The sequence below is a fragment of the Pan paniscus genome, chromosome 2 (assembly GCF_029289425.2).
Source record: "Pan paniscus chromosome 2, NHGRI_mPanPan1-v2.0_pri, whole genome shotgun sequence".
NCBI classification, from domain to species: Eukaryota; Metazoa; Chordata; class Mammalia; order Primates; family Hominidae; genus Pan; species Pan paniscus.
In genome coordinates this window covers 159,364,477-159,392,260 of record NC_085926.1, presented here as the reverse complement: position 1 = coordinate 159,392,260, position 27,784 = coordinate 159,364,477, and the positions used below count along the sequence as shown (strand labels likewise).

The 27,784-nt window shown below is 35.1% G+C and overlaps 1 protein-coding gene across 1 annotated transcript in view; it reads right to left on the bottom strand.

The window, feature by feature from the left end:
* The window catches only part of OTOL1 (otolin 1), a 63,374-nt gene extending 42,711 nt beyond the window's left edge, over positions 1–20,663 (bottom strand). Inside the window, exon 1 of the mRNA XM_055110636.1 lies at positions 19,887–20,663. The gene's annotated coding sequence lies outside the window, so the exon portion shown is untranslated. The remainder of the gene's footprint in view (positions 1–19,886) is intronic.
* Positions 20,664–27,784: the final 7,121 nt, after the last annotated feature.

The following is a 27,784-nucleotide window of genomic DNA, read 5'->3' as shown; positions in this document are numbered from 1 at the left end:
TCACATTATGAGAATTACAAAAGGAAAGGTTATTAAAAAGCAAAAAAAAAAAACCTGTTTAATAAAACAATAGCTGAAAAATTCCCAAATCTTGGGAGAAATATGGACATCCAGATGCAAGAAACTCAAAGATTCCCAAGTAGGTTGGGAGAGATACAGACATCCAGATACAAGAAACTCAAAGACTCTCTTGTGGATTCAACTTAGAAAACTTGTACATTACAGTCAAATTGTCAAAAGACAAAGAGAGAACTCTAAAAACAGCAATAGCAAAGTGTAAAGTCATACATAAGTTATCCTATCAGACTAATAGCAGTTATATTAGCAGAAACCTTACAGGGAAGTCGAGAATGAAATCATATATTCAAAACAGCTGAAAGAAAAAAAAAGCTGTCAGACAAAAATACTATACCCACCATAGTTATCCTTCAGAAATAAAGAAGAAATAAAGTCCTTCCCAGACAAGCAAATACTAAGAAAATTCATCACCACTAGACCAGCCCTAGAAGAAATGCTAAAAGAGTAACATTTAGAAATGAAGAGACAATATCTACCACCATGAAACACACAAAACTAAAAACTCACTGGTAGGTGTAATGCACAAATGACAAAGGGAAAGGAGTCAAACTGTCACTACAGAAAACCACCAAACCTCAAAGATAAGCAATAAGAGAGGAATAAAGAAATGACTATACACACAAAACAACCAGAAAACAACAAAATTACAGGAGTAAGTCCTCACCTATCAATAATAACCTTGAATGTAAACGACTTAAATTCCCCAATCAAAAGATATAGACTGGCTGAATGAATAAAAAAAATAACAAGACCCAACTATATGTTGCCTACAAGAAACTCACTTCACCTGTGAAGACACAGAAATAGAAAGTAAAGAAATACAAACAGATATTCCACGCAAATGAAGAGCAAAGGTAAGCAGAAGTAGTGTTACTCATGGTAAACAAAATATATCTTATGTCAAATAACATAAAAATAGGCTAGGCATGGTAACTTATGCCTGTAATCTAGCATTTTGGGTGGCTGAGGTGGATAGATCTCTTAAGCCCAGGAGTTCAAGGCCACCCTGGGCAACAGAGTGAGACCCCCTCTCTATTTTTCATAAAAATAAAAACTTTAAAAAATAAATTTAAAAAAGACAAAAAGTGGCAAAAATATTATCATAAAATGATTTAATTAAAAAAACACAAAAAATGACAAAAATATTATTATATAATGATTTAAAAATCAATTCAGCAAGAGGATATAATTATAAAGATATATGCACCCAACACCAGAGCAGCCAGATATGCAAAGCAAATATTATCAGAGCTAGAGAGAGTGATAAGGCCTAATAAAATAAAATTTGGGAACTTCAACATCCTACTCCCAGCAGTGAACAAGTCATATAGACAAAAAATCAACATAGAGACATCAATTTAAACTGCACTATACTCCATTATGACCTAATAGACATTTACAGGACATTTCATCAAACAGCTGCAGAATACACATTCTTCTAATCAGCACATGGAACATTGGAAAGGCCCTACATTAGAGCTAAAAATGAGTCTCAAAAAAATTTTAATCAAAATCATAGCAATTATTTTCTCAGACCAAAATGGAAAAAATCTGGAAATTAATAAAAAGAGAAACTTTGGGAATATATAAATACATATACATTTAAAAACAGACTCCTGAATGACTAGTAAGTTGATGAATAAGAAGGAAATTTAAGAATTTCTTGAAACAAATGAAAATTAAAACACAACATGCCAAAACCTATGGGATACAGCAAAAGCAGTGCCAAGAGGGAAGTTTATAGCAATAAACGCCTATATTAAAGAAGTAGATAGATTTCAAAAAAATAACCTAATCATGTAGCTCAGAGAACCAGAAAAGCAAGAACAAACCAAATCCAAAATTAGTAGAAAAAAAAGAAATAAAAATTAGAGCAGAATTTTTAAATTGAAACTAAAAAATACAAAACATCAATGAAAAAATTGTTTTTTGTGAAAATAAACAAAATTGACAAATAATGAGCTACACTAACTAAGAAAATAAGAGAGAAGACCCAAATAGATAAAATAAAAAATTAAAAAGAGGAGGAAAGAACAACTTATACCACAGAAATACGAAGGATAATTAGAGATGTTTATGAAAAAACTCTCAACAAGTTGAAAAACATAGGGGAAATAGATAAATTTCTGGACATATATAACCTACAAAGATTGAACCAGGAAGATATAGAAAATCTGAGTTTACTAATAATGAGTAACAAGATTAAATTAGTGATAAAAAGTCTCCCAATTTAAAAAACAAAAAAAAGCCCACAATCAAATAAATTTACTACTGATTCTACCAAACTCTGAAAGAACTAAAACAAATTCCTCTCAAACTATTCCAAAAAGTTGAAGAGGGAATTCTTTCTAACTCATTCTATGAGGCCAGCATTATCCTAATACCAAAAACAGACAAGGACACACAAAAAAGAAAACTGCAGACCAATAGCCCTAATGAAAACAGACTCAAAAATTCTCAAAAAAATGTTAGCAAACTGACTCTAGCAGCACAACAGAAAGATAATACATTATGGTCAAATGGGGTTTATCCCAGGGATACAAAGATGACTTAACATATACAAATCAATAAATGCAATCTATCATATCAACAAAATGAAGAACAAAAACTATGTGATCATCTCAATAGATGCAGAAAAAAATCATTTTATAAAATTCAACATCCCTTCATAATAAAAATTCTAAACAGAGTAGTTATAGAAGGAACATACCTCAACACAATAAAGGTTATATATGACAAACTCAAAGCTAACATCATACTGAATGGAACTGGAATGGGAAAAAGACAAGGATGTCCACTTTCACCAATCTTATTCAACATAGTACTGAAAGTTCTAGCCAATTCAACAAGACAAAAGAAAAGAAAAGAAATAACATCTAAATTGCAAAAAAAGGAAGTCAAATTGTCTCTCTTTGTGGATGACATAATCTCATACATAAAAAGGCCTAAAGCCCTCATCAGGAAAAAATGCTTAGAATGAATAAATGAATTCAGCAAAGTTGAAGGATAAAAAATCAACATACAAAAATTTCTACTGTTTTTATACACCAATAACAAACTACCTGAAAAAGAAATCAAGAATACAATTCCATTACAATACAAAAAGAGGCTTAATTGACTCATGGTTTCACAGACTGTACAGGAAGCATGGCTAGGAAGGCCTCAGGAAACTTAGAATCATGGCAGAAGGCAAAGAGGAAGGAGGCACATTTTACATAACTGGAGCAGGAGGAAAAGAGAGAAGGGAGAGGTGTTACACACTTTTAAACAACCAGATCTCATGAGAACTCACTATTATGAGAATAGCAAGGGAGAAGTTTACATCCATGACCTAATTACCTTCCACCAGACCCCTCCTCCAACATTGGAGATTACAATTTGACATGATATTTGGGCAGGGACACAAATCTAAACCATATTATTCTTCCCCTGGTCCCTCCCAAATTTCATGTCCTTCTCACATTGCAAAATGCAATTATTTCTCCTCAACATTCCCCCAAGTCTCATTCATATGTGGGAGCTAAAAAAGTTGAGCTCTGAATTAGAAAAGAGAATTGTGGTTATTAGAGAATGTGAAGGGTAGACAGGAAGGGAGAACAAGGAGAGTCTGATTAATGGATATAAAGTTATGGATAAATAGGAGGAATAAGTTATAGTGTTCTATAGCACTGTAGGGTGACTACAGTTAATAATAACTGATTATATATTCTCAAATAGCTAGAAGAGAGGATTTTCAATGGTCCTAATAGAAAGAAATAATAAAACTTTGAGGTGATGTATATGGTAATTAATTTGATTATAATCACATTGTATACATGTAACAAAATATTACTCTATATCCCATAAATATGTACAATTATTACACGATAATTGAAAATAAATTTTTAAAAATAAATACAATAAAGATAAATCAACATAAGACAGGTTGATAGGAGATAAACCATTTTAATTACACGCATACACATGGAAATCCCACAAAATATGAAACCCAAAGAAGCTCAGATAATTAAAGCTTATATAGCATCCTGAATTTCAGCAAAGAATAAAGGCCTGGGGTCTATGGAGAATGGAAGAAACAAGTTATGGGAAGTTGAGGGGAGAAAATGTATGGTGAATAAAAACTGTCTTATTATACAGATAAAAAGTCTCTCAGATAAGAAAAGTTGTCTTGGAGCAGCCCTCTTCCTGATGCAGATATCTTTACTAACGCAGATATCTTTACTAATGCAGATTTACTTTATAGATGCAAATTTTCTTTATAAAAGGGAAGCTTTTAGGAGTTACTCCTGTATCTCCAGTTTCTCAAAATAACCTGTGCAAAATATGCTAAAGATGTGTATTTTGGGGTGGCATGTTCTGGTTACTCACATTCATATTTTGGGGTGGTATGTCCTGAGCCCCAACAAGTACAAATAGTTTATTGTACTCAATAGGACCAAAGGAGGAGTGGGAAGTGAGACAGGGCAGGGAAGGAAACATATATATGGTGAGTTATCAGGGAGATTATTCCTATGGACAAAAACGTCTCAATACCATTTGAGAACTCAGGGACAGTGTGGAACACACTTCAGAATTATTCCACCTGATGGGTTAGGATGCTGGGGTTTTTATTCACCCACTGGCCATCTGTCATTTTTTTTTGGATTTTTGTTTCATTTGGTTTGGGTTGAAGTTTTTTTTAGTGTTCCCCAGACATGCTTTTATAATTTTCTATGGTAAGAACACTTAACATGAGATCTACCCTCTTAATAGATTTTTAAGTGCACCATACAATATTATTATCTATATAATATTGTATTGATGGGCATAATGTTGCCCATCAGATCTTTAGAACTCATTCATCTTGTGTCACCAAAATTTTGGGCCTATTGATTAATGACTCACTATTTCTCCCTTCCTGTAACCCCTGGCAATCACCATTTTATTCCTTACTTCTATGAATTTGACTATTTTAGATAGTTCATACAAGTGAAATCATGAACTATTTGTCCTTCTGTGACTGATTTATTTCACATGACATTGGTCTATCAATTATTTTATGAATATTACACCAAAAGCAAAAATAAACAAACTACATCAAACTAAAAAGCTTCTGCACAGCAAAAGAAACAATCAAAAGAGCAAAAAGGGGCTGGGGGTGATGGCTCATGCCTGTAATCTCAGCAATTTGGGAGGCCAAGGCGGGTAGATGCCTTGACCCCAGGAGTTCAAGACCAGCCTTGGAAACATGGTGAAACCTCATCGCTGTTAAAAATGCAAAACTTAGCAAGTCTCATAACTCAGTATCAAAATAAATAATTAAATAAAAATTTTAAAACAGAGAGCAAAAGGAAGCCAACAGATGTGAGAAATTATTTACAAACAATATGTATAATAAGGGTTTCATTTCTAAAACATATAAGGACCTCCTACAACTCAATAGCAAAAAATAAACGAATGGCCCAATTAAATAAATGAGCTAAGGACTTGAAGAGACATTTCTCCAAAGAAGGCATACAAATAGCCAACAGCTACGTGAAAAGATACTCAACAAAAGCTAAATCCAAATCAAAACTACTATGAGATATCATCTCACACTTTTTGGGATGACTGTTATCAAGAAACAAAAGACAGCAATTGTTGGCAAGGATGTGGAGAAATTGGTGCATTGTAGGTGGAAATGAAAACTGGTGCAGCCATTGGGGAAAACAGTATGAAGGCTTCTTTAAGCCTTAAAAATAGAGCTACCATAATATCCAGCTATCTCATTTCTTGGTATTTACCCAAAAGAATTGAAATCAAGATCTCAGAGAGATATTAGTATTCTCATATTCATTGCAGCACTATTCACAAAGCCAATATGAAGAAACAACCTAAATATCCACCAACAGTTGAATGGATTTTTAAAACGTAACATATATATATATATATATATATATATACACACACACACAGTAATGCCATTCAGCCTTAAAAGAGAAGGAAATCCTGCAATATGCAACATGGATGAGCCTTAGGAAATTACGCTAAGTGAAATAAGTCAACCGATTTTGTTTACCTAGTATCCTAAAACTTTGCCAAACTTACATATTACTTCTAGTAACCTTTTACAGATTCCTCAGGATTTTCTACATAGATTATCATGCTGTCTATGTATAAAGATGGTCTTATTTCTTCCTTTCCAATCTGTATGACTTCTATTTCTCTTCCTTGTCTATTTCACTGACTATGACCTCTACTACAACGTTAAGGAGAAGTAGTGAGAGTAGACACCTTTGCCATGTTACCAATATTGAGAGGAAATCATTCAGCCTTTTATCAAGTATGACGTTAGCTGGAAGTTTTTAATAGATGCTTTTTATCAAGTTGAGAAAATTCTCTTGTATTCCTAGATTTTAATAATTTTTATTTGAAAAGAATGTTGATTTTTGTCAAATGTTTTTCCACATCTTTTTAAGACGTTCATACTTTTTTTCTTTTTGTCTGTTAATATTGTAAATTACATTGACTGTGAAACCAACCTTGCATTCCTGAGATAATCACCACTTGGACATAATGTATTATCCTTTTATAACCTTGCTCAATTCAAATTACTAGTTTTTAAATTAATTCTTGCATTTATGTCCATGAGGAATATTGATCTCTAGCTTTCTTACAATGTTTTTGGTTTAATGGTATTCGGATTATGCTGGTCTCATAAAATGAGTGTCCTCTCCTATTTTCTGGAAAAAAAAAATTGCATAGAATTGTTATGATTTCTTTCCCAATTATGTGGTAGAATTCACCATGTGATCTGGGCTACTCAAGTCATCTATTCTGAGCTTTAGAAGTTTTTATCTATTAAAGAATTTTCTGTTCATCTAAGCTGTTGAATTGATTAGCATAAAATTGTTCATTATGTATTCATAATATATTCTTTTCAATATTTATAAGGTTTGCTGGCCCTTGCTCTAGGATTATAATATATATATTTAAGCTAGTGTACTCTACCTTAAATTAATACTATACTACTTTATACATAGCATAAGAACTCTATATAACACTCTTATTTTCATTTCTCCCAATCCTGAACTTTCTACTGCTATTGTCATACAGTTTTCTTCTACATGTGTTATAAACCATACATTGTTGCCATTTTTGTTTAAAACAAGTATTCTTTAAGGAGATTTTTAAAATAAGAAAGAATACTCTTTTATATTTATCCAAATATTTATTCTTCTAGTTCTTGTCATTCGTTTAAGTAGAAATAAATTTTTATCTGTCATCATTTTCTTTTTCCTTCAAGGATTACTATGACATTTCCTGTAGTGCTGCTCTGCTGGTGATAAATTCTGTCAGCTTGTTAATGTCTGACAAACCCTTTATTTCACCTTCATCTTTTAAACATATTTTAGCTAAGCATAGATTTCTACAATGATGGAGGTTTTTTTCTTTCAATACTTTAAATTTGTTGCTCCATTATTTTCTGGCTATATTCTTTCTTTGTCATTCTTAGTTTCTCTGTATGTAATATGTCTCTTTTTTTTTTCTTTGACTTATGTAATTATTTTCTCTTTATTCCTGGTTTTAAGCAATTCAATTATCTGGTTTATGAGTGTGTGTGTGTGTGTGTGTGTGTGTGTGTGTGTGTGTGTGTGTGTGTGTTTCATGTGTTTTCTGATTGAATTCTGTTGATCTAAAATCTATGGGACTCATGGTTTTATCAAATTTGGTAATATTTCAGCCATTATTTCATAAAATATTTTTTCTGCCCCCTTCTCATCTCTCTCCTCTCTCTGTGTAACTCTTATGACACATGTATGACTTCATTGACAAGTGAAACTGAAGCACAGTTTACTAGTGCTCTGCTCATCTTCTTCAGTCTTCTATCTCTCAGTGTTTCAATTAGGATAGTTTTGGTTACTATATCTTCAAGGTCACTACATTTCCTTCTGTAGTGCCTAATTTCTTGTTAATCCCATTCAGTGTACTTTTTATTTCATACATTCTATTTTTTTTCATTTCTAGAAAGTCAGTTTAGGTTTTATTTGTTTCTTATATTTCTCTCTTCACTATGCTTCTACCTTCCTCAACACAGAAGTACATTTATTATAACTGATTTAATGTCCTTTTCTACTAATTATGTCATCAATGTCATTTCTCTTTCTAGTAGTTAACTTTTTCCCTCATTTTAAGTCATATTTTACTGCCTCTTTGGATGCCTTGGTAATTTTTTATTAGATGCCAGACAGTGTGATTTTCACATTGTTGGATACTGGACGCTTTGTATTTTTTTAAGTATTTTTGGACATCGTTCAGGGATGCAGTTTATTTTCTTGGAAATGTACACTAGATTTTTTCCTTTAAATATTTTTAGGCTTTGTTCTAAAAAGTGGTTAATTTGCTTGGAAATAGTTTTATACTTTTGAAATTTGCTTTTCAGCTTTATTAGGCAGGTTTAGAACAGCTTTTAGTCTAGGGTAGAGCTCAGCAATTAGTATAGCATGGGGCTCAGCAAACATTTTTGAAACACAAACTATTCCTGGCGTTGTGTGAGCTCCACGTGCTATTTGAGAGCCAGATCTTCAGAATTCCTTTATGGGCAGCTCTCTCTTCTGTATTCTGTCCCTTCCATTATAAATGCATTGGCCTTTGTGAACTCTGCATTCCGTCTCCTTAGTTAAGAGAGACTCCAGGCTCTGTTTGAGCTCCCTTTCCCTGTGCTGAAGCCTGGAAACTCTCTTTATCCTGTAATCTAATGCAATCATACAGCTTACCCTATTTGTTCTGTTTACTCAGAAATCACTTTCCTGTACTTCCTGTTCTCCAATGTCTAAAAACTATGGCTTTATATATTTTGTCTGGTTACTTAATTTTTTTATTATAATTATTCTCTCTATTAATCCATCATGGACAGAAATGAAAGTCAAGAATATAATTTTTTTGTATTTATTTACATAAAAGTAAATATAGATTTAAACTCAAGCAAAAGCATAATAGTTTGTCTTCCCATAACTTTTGTAAATCAAATTATGCTCATAAGTACATGAAGCAAAAAAAAGAAAATATATCCTTAGGACATTTTTTAAAATTAATTTTATGTGTAAGTGTAAATAAGGAAATATCTATTATTGAGGTGACAAATTTTTATTTAATTATAATGTTTCCTGAGAATGAGAAAATTAGCATTACCAGGTAGGAGAGCAGGGGAGATAGGAAAAGGTTGGTCGATTTGCACAAAGTTGCAATTAGAAAGGAAGAATAAGTTCTGGTGTTCTATTGCACAGTAGGGTGACTATAGTCAATGACAAGGTATTGTGTATCTCCAAATAGCTAGAAGAGGGGATTTTGAATGTTTCCACCATAAAAAAATAAATACTTGCAGTGACAGGCATACTAATTACCCTGATTTGATCACTACGCATTGTTTACATGAATCAAAACATCACACCATCCCCCATAAATATGTACAATTGTATGTAAATTAAAAATAAAAATAATGTTTTAAAAATGTAAACTTATGCACAATAAAATTTTAAAGAGTTTTTAAAAATTAGCATTAACTATAAAGAAAAAGCTATAGGATACACCTCACCTAGATATTATAACTAGAATATATTAATATTTGATTTAAAACTTTTTAATGTGGGTCTGGCATCAAATTTGGTAACTAAATAAGCATTATATTTAGAACACCAATAGATATTTTAGTGTTCTAGGCAATTTGATTTTTAGAAAAAATAGAAGAATTTCAGTTACTTATTTAAAAATTAGAACAGAAACTTTAGTATTATATATTTAAAGCCATTAAATGTATAAAGTAAATAAATTCAACTTGTATGGGTCTTTTAAAAACCATCAGCTAATTGCTTTAAATACCTGTAATGACTTCTTTCAGACTTTGTTTAGAATGCCAATTATTCCAAATGACAGGTTCACTATAATTTTAAGTCTTCCTGCATTATAAAATGATTTCAGCTTGTGATATTGCTTTCCAGTAATTAAGCTAAAAATATGCCTTAGTCAACATTAGAGCCTAAATTACATGCACAATAACATTTCATCCATGAACTTCCAAGGAAAACTTTCTTTAAAATTTAATGATATTTCTTCTACTAAATGTAAAAGTAATAATAATACTTCTGGGCCGGGTACGGTGGCTCACACCTGTAATCCCAGCACTTTGGGAGGCCAAGATGGGTGGATCACAAAGTCAAGAGATCAAGACCATCCTGGCTAACACAGTGAAACCCCGTCTCTACTAAAAACACAAAAAATTAGCCAGGTATGTTGGCACACGGCTGTAGTCCCAGCTACTGGTGAGGCTGAGGCAGGAGAATCGCTTGAACCAGGAGGCGGAGGTTGCAGTGAGCCGATATTGCACCACTGTACTCCAGCCTGGGCAACAGAGCAAGACTCTATCTCAAAAAGAAATAATAATAAATAACAATAATAATACTTCTGAAAAAACTCTTCAATTAAAATGTCACTTCTAACTTGTGATAAATTCACAGAAAACAAGTCTACTTTCATCAGAAGATATTACAGGTCATTCTGCTGCTAATCAAATAATACAACTTCATATTTCTTATATGTTAATACAGAGTATCTTTTTCACAGAATTTAATTTAGCTTACATTAAATACTGTGGAAAGCAAGGAAGGGTAGAATGTGTTTCCCGCCTATGTGGAGCTGGCAGTCTACTTGTAAAACCAGGCACATAAACAATAGAGATAGAGTAAACAATTTGTGATTTAATACACAATGATGCCAGGAATTTCACACATATTATGTTTAATCTCAGAATTATTTAGGAGTGAAAAATTAAATAGAACTCTTTAGTTGCAAATAACACGTCTCCCCCCTTGTCATTCTCTCTCTCTCTCTCTGTCTCTCTGTCTCTGCCTTTCTCTGCCTCTGTCTCTCTCTGTCTCTCTGTCTCTCTGTCTCTCTCTCTCTCTCTGTCTGTCTCTGCCTTTCTCTGCCTCTCTCTGTCTCTTTCTCTGTCTCTCTGTCTCTCTGTCTCTCTCTCTCTCTCTCTCTCTTTCACTCTCTGTCTCACACACACACACACAAACATACACATACACAAAAACACATACACCTCTCTCCTTCTCTTTTCAGGTTAGCTTCATTTTCTCAAGATTAGTGGCCACTCAAACCTGAAACTCTAATAAGAGTCATCTTGGGCCTTGTATACTCTCACATGCTCTCACAACCAGAGCACTTCACTTGAAAAAAAAAAAAAAAAAGTGCTAGGGGAAAAATTGATTGGTCTACCTTAGAGCAGATGTTCACATCTGTGAGTGATTGCTGTAGCAACAGGGATGGAGAACTATAATTGGTCCAGATAGAGGAACCCTTTATCACCAGGAGAAGGGGCAGCACAATAAGACTGCTGAAAAATACATTGTAAGCCAGTATTTAAGAAGTGGAATGTAAGCCTTTTTCATGCCGTTGACCTTTTTTTTGGAGGAACCAAGTCACCAGTTTCCTGCAAATCGTTGTGAGATCTCAAATCTGTTGGCACACCACGGTCCGTGGGCCAAATCTGACCTTCTGTGGGCTTTGTAAATAAAGTTTTACTGGGGCAAAGCCAACCATGCATTTATTTACATATTGTCTATAACTTGTTTCGTGCTACACTACCTGAGTTGAGAAGATGCAACAGAGATGGTATGGTTTACAAAACCTAAAGCTTGCAGATTCCTGATCGAGATGCTTTATTATATTCAGTTCAATTGTTTAGGCCGGAATAATTTGTATGTATGCTGTGTAATTTTTTGCATCTCATTCTGATGCGCACAATACTGGATTTTCCCACTGTGAGCTTAGCAGTGGTCCAGGCTTGACACCAGTGATTCCACCTTGGGCTACTGACTCCACACTGAATTGCTGATGAACTTTGAAGTGGACAAAGAAACTGTAAAAACATTTCCTTCACAAACATCTATGCTCTCAACAATACACAACACAATGAAATTGATCCTCAGTCTTTAAGGACATACTGTTTATAGCTTTCCTTGACTAACTAATGCAAATGCACTATTCCACTAATGATAAAAGACTTCTTTGTTTAATCAACTGGTGAAATAATCTGACACACAGTTTAGGTAATCTAAAAGCCCTGTTGACTCTCACTGGTGCTGCAGTCTGTGACTGCTACCTGGGTTACAACCCCCATTTCCGACTATGTGCTTATTTGCCTCCTTTTTAGGGTTAATACCACTTTTAGTAATACTAAGATGAAACTACATTTTAAAGTTAAACATAAGCTATCATATGACCCAGCAATTCCACCCCTAGGTATAGAACCAAGAGAACAGAAAACATATGTCCACACAAAAAAATATGTACATAAATGCTCTTAGAAGTATTTTTCACAAGAGCCAAAAATGGAAGCAACCCAAATGTCCGTCAGCTAATGAATGGGTAAACAAAATGTGTTACATCCATACAATGGAATGCTATCTAACCATTAAAAGGAATGAAGTACAGATACATGCTACAATATGGACAAACATAAAAACATTATAGTAAGTAAAAGAAGACATATTTCAAGATTCTGTTTATATGGATTTTCAGAATAAACAAATCCACAGAGAGAAAAAGTAGATTAGTGGTTGCCAAAAACTGGTAGGAGGGAGGAATGGTGAATTACTGCTAATAACTACGGAGCTTCTTTTTGGAGTGATGAAAAATGTTTTGAAATTAAGTAGTTGTTAAATAAAATTTATACAGGACCATTGGTTTGGACTGAGCTCCTGCACTAGGCCCAACAGACCTAACCAAAATGGACTCACTTGTATTGAAGTTTCCTGTTACTGTGCTGAAGCTAAGTTGTTCATCTGACCTTCAAGAAATCAGAAGACAGGGATAACAGTCAAATCCCCACACAGGCCACTTTCAGCTTGGATGGTAAGAAAGTCCTCTCTGCTTTAACCTTTACAGGGAAAGTGACTTTGAAATGACCAATCTGTCTTTAGATCCCTGGTCTTACTTTCTTCAGCCCTTTCTGTCTATGAAGCCAACTTTCTCTACTCAGCTCATCAGAATGAGGTGTTGTTTTATTCTAAAATTGCAAATAAAAGCCAATTAATTAATATCTTTCAACTAAATTTGTTGTAGTTCTGTCTTTTGACAGAGAGGTGATGGTTGCACAGCTCGTGACCACACTAAAAACCACTGCATTGTATACTTTAAGGGGTGAATTTTATTGTATGTGAATTATTTCTCAATAAAGCTATCTTTTCAAATATGAAATCAGAGGGTTTATGCTGCATCAGCCTGACTTCTCCATTATAAAATTATTACATCCACATTTTACCTCATGCTTTTGTCATTTATACATGAATGTTGCCTGGAAGCATTATTTCATTAGGACTTGCAAATAAGTAAATTTCTAATACTGCTATTCTATCTGTATCTATTAGCTATAATTCTTCTATAAAGAATGATTTTCACTCACAAGCTTTTTGATTACATACATATACTATTCATACAGGTAAGGCAGATAAGCTTGATTATTTTTCTTGCTCAGATTTTCCAGAGAAATAATTGGTGCTCTGGCAACCTCCAGTGGTGAATAGTGAGATATTTTGTTAGTTTTGATTTGGTATCATTACAAACTCACTGATTTTTATATATGTGTTGTGTTTCAGTTTGATGCAGTCATTCCTTTTGATGCTCACATTGTCCCATCCACGAGGGAGCTCCCTTCTAGTTGGCTCCAATGCCAACGTAATCTAGAGAAAATAAAATGTCACTAAGAAAATCATAAGGTAGAGAAAATACATGTACAGTACTGTACTGTATTTATTGATACCATAATTTGTGTTGTCTGTTTACAAGATGAATCACCTGTCTGAAATGGTGAGCAAAAGCAGTTGCAGACTTCAATCAATAGTACTATCAAGCAATTCAACTTTTTCTTGTAATGTCATGATTTTTCTCTGCTTCTCAGGAGCACATACAGCTTCACTAGTGGCACTTCATATAGGTCTCGTGGTGCTATTCAAGGTGTATGGTATTGCACTAAACATGATGAAAAATATAAAATAACCATGAGAGATCACATTGCACTGCAATCAGAAGTTTATCAGAGAGGTGACCTGTTCACATGGAGTTGATTAGCATCATATGGTATTTTAAGGAGATATACACAACACTTGAGCTCACCACAGGAGCAACAGTGGCTCCAAAATTATTACAGTAGCACAGTATGATCACAGTTAATTTTATGCAACTATGACTTAACACTGCATATTTTTATTTGTTTACATTTCTCTTGACTGCTAATAGCACCATGTATGGTCTGTAATTGTTTGTATGCATAAATTTTAATCAATTTTAACTTTTTATAATAGATTTGTATATATTTTATGGTAGTAAATGACAGTCTCCACATATATTTTATGCATTCATGCCATACCTAACTTTTTCTTAATTGTTTTATATTTCTAGGCTAAGCAGCTCATCTATGAGTTTTTTTTCAAATTGTCACAAATCTCCAAAAAATTTTCCAATATATTTATTGAAAGATATCTACATATAAGGGGGCCCACACAATTTAAACACATGTTGTTCAAAGTTCAACTGTATATACATATTGTTTTATACAATTGCTGTTAAACTGTACCTAAGAAAAGAAATAAAAAGAAATATTTTATTTATACTTATTTTATATTACACAATTACCTTTACCAGTACTCTTTGTTTTAGGGGGTGCATTTGAATGAAGATCTGGACTCACTTGCTTTCAGTGTGAAAAACTTCCTTTAGTATTTCAGGTAAGGTGGGTTTCCTAGCCACTAATTGTCTCATTTTTTGTTGCTCTGGGAATGTCTTTATTTCATCTTTTTTGCAGAATAAAAGATTCTTAGTTGACAATTTTTTTCTTCCAGCTCTTTGAATATGTCATCCCACTATCTCTGGCTTCCATTGTTTCTGATGAGAAATCATTTATTAATTTTATTGGGGTTTGTGCGTATATGAAGAAATTACTCAATTTGTTTCTCACTCCTTTGAAGATTTTCTCTCTGTCTGTTTTTCAGCGTTTTGTATAATGCACCTGGTTGTGGACTTCTTTGTGTTTGTCCTACTTGAAGTCAATTAGTGGTTGCCTAGGCCATATATATAAATCTGTCCTTAGATACATCCCACTAAGCAGAAACAGTCAAAATACTGTGCTTTAAAGTCACTTTAAATAATAAATTTATCTGTGTAATTTTGCTACCAAATTGATACGCAGCTAGGTTTGTTTATTTCCATTTTTAATGTTTAGGGATTTCTTTTTATTAATTTTAGCTTTCATTATGTAAACATTTTACATAGTACCAAAGTCAAAAACATAACAAGGCATATTTACAAAATTCTCTTGTCAATCCTGTTTTCTTCTCTTCGGTCCCTGACTCCTCTTCTAAGTAACCATTTTTTATTTAATTTGGTTTATCATCCTACTATTTCTTATTGAAAATATAAGCATTGGTGTGTATGTATTCATAGTCCCCTTTTCTTATACAAAAGTTAGCATATAAAAACACCTCACACAGATATTCTTTATTCCTATTAAAATTAATATTACTCCATTGTGTGAATGTATCATCATTTACTTAATCTGTCCCTATTGAAGAACATTTTGGTAATATTTTGTTTGTCACTGTATTAGTTTTCTATTGCTGCATAACAAATTGCCGTAAATTTAGCAACTTTATACAACACAAATCTAATATCTGAGTTTCTGTAAGTAAGGAGTCCAGAGCAGGATAACTTGGTCCTCTAATCAACATCTCACGAGGCTGAAATCAAGATGTCAGTCAATGCTATGATCTCATCAAAAACTTGAAGTCTTCTTCCAAGTTCACTGGCGGTTGGAAAAATTAAGATTCTTGTAGTTGTCAAGTAAAGTCCCTGTTTTCTTGACAACTATCAATCAGGACTACTCTAAGAGGCCCTCCTCAGGTTCTTACCACAGAACCCCCTCCAGGGGCCATCTCAAAAATGATTTGTATGTACATATGGACCTGCTCTCACCTCCCAAAGAAGTCTTAAAATACCCATGTTAATTTTAATACACTACTCATAACATTGCTTTGGATATTTATTGCTTTCGCATAGGCAGCATAGAAGAAAAACTGCTTTTTATAAAATATCATTTCTCTCAATATTGTAGATGACTGTAATTTCTTTTTTTTAACTTCCTGTTATATTATCCCTCTATTAACTCCATTCACTGCTCATGCCCACTTCCCAGCATGGGAACCCCAAAACCTGATGCTTGTTCCCCAGCACCCCTGGCAGTTTAAGTCATGGGTGACTGAAACAGACCTGGTCAATTAAATGCAGCAGGCTGGCACTGTGAATTTGGACAAAGAAACAGGCAAAGTGGAGAATCCATTACAGTGGTGAAGGCAGCAGCAGCCAAGTCCAGTGTTCAGTGGCATTGGTGGTACTGATTGAAACTGAGATGTCTGAGTCCCTGTAGAGGCATCAGTGTGCTTCCCTGAGGTTGATCTGTGGTGCAGTCTTGGCCATGGCTCTGCCTGCCTGGCCTGCCATTGTTCCTGCTGGCTTCTCAAGGCTTGTTCATCAGCCCTCCTGGAAACTCTGGGAGCAATCCTATGTTCTTTCAATAAAATCCTTTTCTGCTTTAACAACTCTGACTGGTACACTTTCATTTTTTTCTTGCAGAAATTAATGGCAACTTCCTAAAAAAGTTGAAATGAATAAAAATTGTTTATATGAAATGAAAATGAACTTGATGACTGCTCAGAAATAAGAAATCCAAAGTTAATGAGAAAAAGAAGTTAAAATTGTAGTGATCTTTGACATAACACACTTTATTTATATCTGTTTCTAATAAGTGCTTAATCACAAAGATGTGCATTGTTATAACTCTCTAGACAGCTGGAGGCTGCATTACCTCCTTGATCTTTAAGTAAAATCCCTTATACTAGGTAACTTCATAGCCAATGGAAAGCCAAAACTCTACCTCAACGTTTCTGCTAGGTCAGCAGCAACTGACATCTGCCTGCCTCCTCCACCTCTAAGCTCTGATATCCCTACATTCTGCCCCATTCCAGTCAGCACTGACCCCATCTTAGCCCCTTTCCACATATCAAGCTTTTGTAATAGTAATAGATTTGATTGTATCTTTGGGAGGATTCCCATGGAGAGGTCACATCAAATAATGTGACCATCAACAAAACCTCTACCATTTTGCTGGCTCTTAATTTTTCCCTTTTTACTAAACAAAGCAGTTATGACCAATCTTTGAAGCTTTAGGACCCACTGATACCCTAACACCTTTAGGCAGCCTGTTTACCCGATAGTAATTGTTGTACCTTGTTTTTGGTGTTCTTGTGCCACTTCTTTGTACTGACCCTCCCCAGTACACCAGAGGCATCTACATTGCCTTGAAAAGAATTAGAAAGGGAGTTATGCGAAAAGAAAAAACATGACTCAGGGTTTTCGTTTTTTGTTCACCTCTTGATTTCTGTTTTATATGTAAAATAGATTACTAGGTGTCAAAGCAGGAAAGCCTTAAGGGAAACAGGACATGGAGTTTGATCCATAAAAATTTATTTGAAAAAAAATTGAAGGAGGCACAGAAAATTTATCCTTGAATCTCCATGGTGACTAAATGAAAGTTCCTGGGATAAGGAGGTGGCAGGAAGCGGAGAGTGTTCTGGAGCATCACCTGAGGGGAGGTAGGAAGAAGGGCTGAATCGTGGTGGGGGAGGAAAGGATAGGGAGTGAAAGAACAGAGTCACCATCAAGGAAAGCCAAGCTTCCAAAGCCTCTTCCACAGGGAGCCTGATAGAAGCTGAGCCAATGCCATCACCCACAGCCATTCCAGTAGAAGTCACAGGAAACACAATGACCACACTGAGGAACTATGTCAGTTTTCTTCCCATTGCTGATGGAAGACAACTTGTCATCCATGGATCAGCAGGACATTTATCTGGCACATACCATCCAAAATGTGCTGAATAGACATTGCTTTTTTTTTTTTTTTTTTCTGAAAGTCCAGACTTTTCCGAAGTTTTCCAGAAAGAGGGGTCCTTAACACCAGGAAGCAGTTAGAAGTCTTGGAGGGGCAAGTGACCAAATCTCATATTTGAGAGAAACTGAGTAGCGACAAAATCTATCCCAGTTACACATTTATCAGTGTATGATTCTAGACAGAGTTTTCTCTAAAAGGGATTTGGGGGCCAGCTTTTAATATTACAGCATTTTGCCCACAGCAAATGGAATCAGAGCTACTCATCACTCATTTTGCCAGGTTAGAATAATTTTGTGCATAACAACACCAGAATTCCCCAGGACTTTGAACTGAATATGAGTCAAGTCTTCTCTTTTGTCCTCACATCAATGAGGGTATCTTTAGCAAGTCTGAATTACTGGTGTTATTTTTGTTAGCAAGGAAAAAAATTGCAAATCCAGATTCCTATTTTAAGGTTGTTTAAATAAAATAACTTTCAAAAGAACTCTGCCACATTGCCAGGAATCTATATATCACTATCTCCTTGGCTTTCCCATTTCCAGAGTACAAAAGTATATCTTCATCCAGTATCAAAAAGTTCACATACTTGCCCACCTCTAGCAACAGCTTGGTCAAAGAGCTTGTAATTTTTCAGTAGCACCCATTGTCACTGCAGAACCCGGAATCGAAAGATTTACCTTAAGTATGTAACCAAAAATATTTGTTATGTAAGTCAAGCCACAAGTGAGCTATTCTCATGCCAAAATTATTTTAAAAGTAGATTTACTTTCTTTTTCTCTCAAGAAAAGGAAAGTTCCATGTGACATTCAATCACTTATTACCAGATTTGCTCTTGGGAAAGCCAGTAAATGGTGGAATAGAGAAGAACTTTGTATCTTGCTCCCATCTCTTGACAAAACATCTTGAAATGATGCCGTTATAAATTTAACACTTTTCATAGCAGTAAGCAAAGCTTCCTTCAAAAATTTTGAAAAGGCTTTTGATGCCAATGCATGCCCATGTCAACAACAGTGAATCACCCTGACATGTTACCAAGCAGTAAAGCGCAGGGTGGTGCCAAGCATCACAGGGGTCCTGTCTGCACACAAGAAATTGAGATTTTTCTTTCAGGCAAATTTTGCTTGGCTAAGAAACACTGCATCATTTTGAAACTGTTGACAACCTTTACAGTTTCCAAAAGAGGTTCACAAAATGGGACTTCTTGGATAGCATCAGAATGCACACAATAGACAATCAATAGGAGCTGGCTACACTGAAAAACACTGTGGAAGAAACTAGTGTTGACTTTATGATCAGTCATGAAACATTAGGAGAAATGTCAACAGCTACATAGAGAATTGTGTAATTTAGGAAAGACACTGCTTCAATTATCTTCCCTGCCTCATGCTACTCCTAGCTTGACTATTCCCAGGGCACACGGTTTCATCAAGATCTCTCGATGTGAGTAGTTTCTTTCTTTCCTGGTGCCCAATTAGCATTCTAACAGGCATCAAGTCAAGGCTTTTATTTAGGGTCAAATATGAGTGTGTACAAAATCCTGGCTGTTTCAAATCAAGTCTTTGTTTCAAGAAAAAGATTCACACTTTCCAATGAGTTTCAGAATGGTCAGACATGAAGTATCTCCTTGGTTTTGTTTGGGATTTGGGATACCATTGGCAAGAACTCAGCCACACAGGAATCATGCCAGCTTTTGTGTTGGTGATAAAAGAGAAACCCAATGAAATATACATTTCATCATTTTAACCATGTGAGTATCTCAATTACAAAATATAAGCCTCTTCTCATTCCTACTAGGCTGATAGAATGAGTTCAGTTTTCTGTTATAAGCAGAAACAGCTTCTCCCACCTCCTCAGGTTTCCAACACAGCTCAGAGCAGGCAGATGTTTCCAGCTCTCCCCATCCATGTTGGGTACTTCCACACATTCCCCCTTACTCTTCTTCCTATAAGAAGAAGATTATCAATGGATAGGTCATTGGCCTGCATTTTATGAGCCGCTGAGGCTGCTTTTTCTTAAAAGGCTAGCAGCCATGTTCTGGTGTTTCTCTTCTATTCTGTTTTTTAGTCTAATTAGCACGTGTATGTGGCTCTGGTTCTTTGGAGAAAGTTCATAACGTTTTCTGCATTCCAGCAGCTCCTCCCTTGACTGGGAAGATAAGTCTGCTCAAAATCTTCTCTTCAGATCCAGCCATCTTAGTTCTGAAAAAGCCTGTTCAAGCCTCGGGCCTTAGTAGCTCTCCTGTCCTCTAACTTAGCTTACCAGAACAGCCATATTATAGAGGGATATTAGTCAAGGATTCAATCAGGAAAATAGAAAGCACTCTAATTATTTAAAACAGAAAATAACCTAATCCAGAGAATTAAGCTACTATACTATTGGAAGGCCTAGAGGAAGACAAGAGGGGAAAGTAATGTCTCTCAGAGACCAGGACCTGCAGGAGGCCACACTGGTCTGCCCTAAACAGTGGGCAGCCATCACAGAGCACACATGCACTGCTGCTGCTGCCACTACTCCTGCCACTGGCACCTTGCAAGCATTCACAGGTGCATGTCAGCAATGCAGCTGGAACCAGAAGTCTAGGGCCTTCAAGTGACTTCTACCCGCTCCCTCTCATCACACAGGAGTCCATCCCATTAGAAGAACCAAACTGGAAACCAGCTGTCAAGGGGGTCTGGGAAAGGTGGTTCTCAGGAGTTCTGCCCCAGTGGTACAAGACAGGTATAGGCCTGAGTACTCCCAGACAATAATGGGTACATTGGTAATTATAATCATTTAATAAATAGTCATGTTGTTTTCTTTCTAGCTCCCAATCTTTGTGTATTGCCTTCTGCCAGAACTCTACAATAAAGGAGGAACGGAAGTGAAATTTGGGCAACAAACTCTATCTGAACCCTAATATTTTTTCTGCATTTGCCAAAAGCACGTATAGCAATTTCAATGACTTATCATTCAAATCAGAGTAGTTTATTAATTTTGTAACAAAACCATACATACAGACACAAATTTTATATGAAGCAGTAAAAGAATATCCTATAACCCACACGCAAGAAAGTAATTTTGTGAACCTCTAATAATGGGGTGATTTCTGAGTTTCTACTGAGTCCCGTGCTAAAGGTAGGCCAGAATGTGTGTTTGAAGAGAATGACAATTGAGAGAAAGGGGTGAAGGTTTGGGGGATGAGTTGGGGGGAAATTGTTTTATTTTCTACTGAAAGGACTGGATGGAGGAGAAAGAGAGAAAGAGTAGAAGAAGTAGGAGAGAGTGGCCAAAACAATTTTAAGAGCAAGGATGCCTAATACTCACTTTTACTTTGTTTGAAATGTTGTGATAATGAGTTTCCTTTTATATCCATACACATTGAGTGGGGTTTTAAAAGAAAACAAAGAGCTGATTTCACACTCAGATTGATGCCAGAGAGGAGGTAAAGAAAAAGTCACAAAGCACAGAATGGAGAACCAGAACTCAAGAAAGAAGAAATCAGACTCAGAGATGCCCCAAGAGTGTGTCCCTAGAGAGTCCACAAAAATCTTGGGAACAGCACTGGACTTTCCCACAGAGTGTGGAATAGAGACTAAGTCAAACCTTTCTAGATCTTAGGGAGAATGATACTTATGTTATACTTTTGTACACTTGACTCATAGGAAATTTAGTACAATAGGAGTTCCATTGCTATGAGCCTCAAGTGTCTGCTATGGTACCATTGGTAGACTGGGCTATCCTGAGCCAGCCCTTTTTTGTCACCATTGCACTATATCCATGGGCCTGGCATCTAGCTACAGATCACAGTAAGGAAAGAGAACACAGAAGCTTGAGCCAATTGTTCCTTTATAAAAGTCAGTTTTGCAGTTTTATATAGATCTAACATTCAAAATGGCCTATGGTCACTTAATAGGAATTCCACGGCTGGTTAGCAGTGGCTGGATTGGGGCATTAAAGTTAGCCTGGTATTTTTTCATTGTCTTCAAATATTATTGTGGCATAGACAGGCATGGGAAGTTAAAGTAAACTAAAATTACAAATGCCATCCAAAGGTGGGGAAAGGGAGATAAAAAGAGTATTATGTCCTGATTTCTTATCTTCTTTTGAGATACCTTCCTATTAATTCTTTGCCTGAAATCACAAGCATTTATTAGATTCGAAAGATGTGCTTACTTAAGGGAAGAAAAATAGAGGTAACCTAGGCATTCAGAAGGAATCATCTAAGTTTGTATGTTTGTGCATCTTTGTGGTGAGTGTGTATATATTTAATTTGAAGAGTTTAGGAGTGTTAGGTTTTCCAAGCTACTATATTTATAGTCACATTTTATTTTCTTCAACATTTTCTAATTTTATGTTAGACCCAATATCAACAAACAAACAAAAATATTAATAATCATAATGGCAGAGCACATTTGCTTTAATTCTAATCAATAAATCTTAGATTATATGACATGATAACAATCCATTTTTAGCTCGTAAACAGTTGTAGTACAAGATATTTGAGCTGAAACAAGCCACAATAATGTAATTTTATATATTAACATAAAACATTTTTTCACAATACCATTTTCTGAAAAACAGGAAGAAAATTTGAAAAAAAATTTTAAGTCTAAGTATTTGTATACCTGGTTTTTAAACTCCTGATATGTCCCCTAGAAGGTAACTCATTGGCCATGGCTTTAAAACTCCTGGCATAGTGTGTGCTTGGCGACAATGGATTGCTGTCTGTCAAAAGCAGAAGGCTTGCATAGTGGAGAAAGGTTAAGAAAAGGCTGCAGTCAGATGGAGCTAGCACTAAAGACCCACTCAAGGAAGATGGACTTAATCCTACAAGTCAGCAAGAGCCACCTGCTACAGAGGAGCTTTTTGACAATGCAGTTTCTTGGGCACTACCCCAGATCTAATAAATCAGATCATCAGGGGCAGGGCCTGGGGATCTGTATTTTTCATGGCCCTCCAGGTGATTCTTACTCATGCTAATATTTGAGAACAACTTCTTTAGGTGGCGATGGACTTTTGCAGGCTTGGGGCTTTTATTTGCTATTTTTTTATTTGTTTAAAGCAGAGGGGTATAATAAAAACACAAATTTTAGTGTTTAGTGGTAGGCTGGGCACAAGGAGTCCTAGTAGGGCATTACTTTAATTGCCTAAGTAATGTGATGAGAATCTGAATGGTAAGGGAAACTGTAAAAACGGTTTGGATTTACTGTAAAAATGTAAAAATGGAATGGATGTGGCTTAATTAACAGCTATTAAAAATATTTTAAAATATATAATATATATAATAAATAGGCAAGAAGATTTAGTAAATTATTGGCTATGGAGAGAGAAAGAAATCAAAGTTAGACAATGACTTTCAGCCTTAATCAATTGATCAAGAATGGTACCATTAAAAGAAACAACTAAGATTCATTGCATTAGAGATCAGAGTAAAACAGTATTCACTTGGCAATTATAAATATTCATTGAAACTTCAGAGAGGTTAAAATAAAATTATATATTCTAGATACTAGGCCCTTAGCAAATATATAATATGCAAATATTTTTCCCATTGTGGGTTGTATCTTATTTTTAAATTTTATTAATTTTTTTTTTATTTTTCAGAGATGCGTCTTGCTATTTTGTCCAGGGTAGTGTCTCAAACCCCTGGGCCTCAAGCAATTCTGCCACCTAGGCCTCCCAAAGTGCTGGGATTATAGGTATCAGTCACAGCACCCAGCCTCATCTTTCTTGTGGGTTGTTTTTTCTTTCAACTTTTATTTTAGATTCAGCGGGTACATGTGGAGGTTTATGTGGATAAATTGTGTGTTGCTGAGATTTGGTGTACAAATGATCACATCACCCACATAGTGAGCATAGTCTCTGAAGGGTAGTTTTTCAATCCTGGCTTCCCCTACATCCTACCCCCTTGAGTAGTGCCCTGTTTCCATCTTTAAGTCCATGTGTACTCATGTGTACTCAATGTTTATCTCCCACTTATAAGTGAGAACATGCGGTGTTTGGTTCTCTGTTATAGGATAAATTCATTTAGGATAATGGTCTGCAGCTGCATCCATGTTGCTGCAAAACACATGATTTTGTTCTATGTAATGGTTTCATAGTATTCCATCATGCATATGTACCACATTTTCTTTATCCAGTCCACCACTGATGAGCATCTAGGTTGATATTTGCTATTGTGAATAGTGCTTCAATGAACATACAAGTGCATGTGTCCTTTTGGTAGAACAATTTATACACCCAATAATGGGATTGTTGGGTCAAACGGTAGTTCTGTTTTCAGTTCTTTGAGAAATCTCCAAACTGCTTTCCACAGTGGCTGAACTATTTTACATTTCCACCAACAATGTATAAGCATTCTCTTTTCTCCCCATCCTTGCCAGCACCTGTTTTTTTTGTTGTTGTTGTTGCTGTTGTTTTTAATAATAGCCATTCTGACTGGTGTGAGGTGGTATCTCATTGCAGTTTTGATTTGCATTTCTCTAATGATTAGTGGTGTTGAGAATTTTTTCATGTACTTGTTGGCCACTTGTACGTCTTCTTTTGAGAAGTGTCTGTTCATGTCCTTTGCCTATTTTTAAGTGGTTTATTTGTTTTAGCTTGATGGACTGTTTCAGTTCTTTATAGATTCTATAGACTATAGAATCTATAAAGATTAGACTTCTGTTGGATGCATAGTTTGTGGACATTTTCTTCCATTTTGTGGGTTTTCTGTTTACTCTGTTGATAGTTTCTTTTGCTGTGTAGAAGCTCCTTGGTTTAATTGGTCCCACTTGTCAATTTTTGTTTTTGTTACAAGGACTTAGTCATAAATTTTTTCCCAAGGCTGATGTCCACAATGGTGTTTAGTAGGTTTTCTTCTAGGACTTTTGTAGTTTAAGGCCTTACATTTAAATCTTTGGTCTATCTTGAGTTACTTTTTGCATATGGTGCAAGACCAGAGTCTAGTTTCATTTTGGGTATGGCTAATCAGCTATTTCAGCACCATTTATTGAATAGGGAGTCCTTTCCCCATTGCTTACTTTTTTTCTTTTTTTATACTACCTTTAAGGGGTAGCAGCCGCAGGGAAAAAGGGGGCGAGCCCCCACACACACCTGCACATGCATGTGTGTTGTTTTTGTTGATTTTGTCAACAAAACATTGTTGATTTTGCTTATTTTTGTTGATTTTGTCAAATATTAGATGGCTGTAGGTGTGTGACTTTATTTCTGGATAAATCCTCTTCCATTGGTCTATGTGTCTGTTTTTGCACCAGTTCCATGCTATTTTGGTTACTGTAGTCTTATAGTATAGTTTGAAGTCAAGTAAGGTGATGCTTCTGCTTAGGATTACTTTGGCTACTCAGGTTCTTCTTTCATTCCATATGAATTTGAACTTTAGTTTTTTCTAAATTTGTAAAAAATGACTTTGGTAGTTTGATAGGATAGCATTGAATCTGTAGATTGTTTGGGGCAGTATAGCCATTTTAACAACATTGACTCTTTTAATCCATGAGCATGGGATGTTCTTCCATTTGTTTGTATCATCTATGATTTCTTTCAGCTGTGTTTTGCGGTTCTGCTTGTACATATCTTTCACTTCTTAGGTTAGATATATTCTTAGGTATTTTATTTTGTGTGTGTGGCTTTTGTAAATGAGATTTCATTATTTATTTGGCTGTTGGCTTGACTATTATTGGTGTAAGGAATGATACTGATTTTTGTTCAATGATTTTGTATCTTAAAACTTTGCTGAAGTTGTTTATCAGCTCTAGGAATCTTTTGGTGAAGTCTTTAGGGTTTTCTAGGTATAGAATCATATCATCAACAAAGAGAGATAATTTAACTTCTTTTCCTATTTGGATGCTTTTTCTTTTTTTCTCTTGTCTGATTGCTCTGGCTAAGATTTCTAGCACTATATTGAATAGGGGTGGTGAGAGTGGGCATCTTTGTCTTGTTCCAGTTCATAAGGGGAATGCTTCTAGCTATTGCCCATTCAGTATAATGTTAGCTGTGAGTTTGTCATAGATGACTCTTATTATTTGAAGATATGTTCCTTTGATGCCTAGTTTCTTGAGGGTTTTCATCATGAAGGGATGTTGGATTTTATCGAAAGCTTTTTCTGCATCTATTGTTTTTAATTATGTTTATGTGGTATCACATTTATTGATTTATGTATGTTGAACCATCCCTGCATCCCAGGAATAAAGTCTACTTGATCATGGTGAATTAACTTTTTGATGTGCTTCTGGATTCAGTTTGCTAGTATTTTGTTTAGGATGTTTGCATCTATATTCATCAAGGATATTGGCCGGCAGTTTTCTTGCTTTTTTCTTCTGTGTGTGTGTGTGTGTGTGTGTGTGTGTGTGTGTGTGTGTGTGTGCCAGATTTTGATATCAGAATTATGCTGGCATCATAGAATTAGTTAGGGAGGGGTCCCTTCTCAATTTTTTGTAATAGATTCAGTAGCATTGGTACATGCTCTTCTTTTTACATTTGGTATAATTTGGCTGTGAATCAATCTGGTCCAGGGCTCTTTTTGGTTAGTAGGTTTTTTGTTACTGATTCAATTTCAGAACTCAATATTAGTCTGTTCAGGGTTTTTATTTCTTCCTGACTCAGTCTTGGAAGGTTGTGTGTTTCCAGGAATGTATCCATTCTTTCCACTAGATTTTCTAGTGTTTGTGCATATAGGTGTTCATATAGTCTCTGAGGATCTTTTGTATTTCTGTGGGATTAGTTGTAAGTCACATTTGCCACTTCTGTTTGCATTTATTTGGTTCTTCTCTCTTTTCTCCTTGTTCATCTAGTTAGCAGTCTATAGATCTTGTTTATCCTTTCAAAGAACCAGCTTTTTGTTTCATTGATCCTTTGTATGGATTTGGGGTCTCAATTTCATTCAGTTCTGCTCTAATTTCAGTTATTTCTTTTCTTCCTTTAGCTTTGGGTTTTGTTTGTTCTTGTTTTTCTAGTTCCTCTAAATGCAATATTAGATTGCTAATTAGATATCTTTCCAACTTCTTGATGTAAGCATTTGGTGCTATAAACTTTCCTCTTAACACTGCTTTAGCTGCATCCCAGAGATTCTGGTACATTGTGCCTCTGTTTTCATTTATTTCAAAGAAATTTTTAATGTCTGCCTAATTTCATTATTTACCCAAAAGTCATTCAGGAGCAAGTTGTTTAATTTCCAGGTAATTGTGTGGTTTTGAGAGCTCTTCTTGGTATTGATCCTCACTTTCTTAATAGTATCTTTTAAAGACAATGCTTTTCATTTTGCTGAAGTCTAATTTGTTTTTCAGTTGCTTGTATTTAGGTATCTAAAAAATCCATGGCTTAATCCAAGGTCACAAAGATTTACATATATGTTTTATTTTAAGAGACTTATAGTTTTAGCACTTCCATTTTGGTTTATGATCCATTTGGAGTTCATTTTTCTATATACTATAAGGTAGGGATCCAATTTTCTTCTTATAGAAAAAACAATTAAATTATGGATATGAGAAACATCCACAGGAAATTGATAGTCGCAGCAATGAGAATGAGTGAGTTCTTCGAAGGAACAAGTGTAATGAAGACAAATGAACTGAGTCTTGAGAGTCACACATATTAATATGGAAGTGGAAGAAGAGACATTAGGGAAGAAGTCAGAAGAGAAATGTCTTTGAAGACAAAATGTCACATTTTAAGGAAAAATATTACCCACAATTGGTGAAAATGAGATTACCCTATGCTGTCTACCTGCTCCTCAGTTGTTCTTTGCTAATTTTGAAAGGATATAGCCCC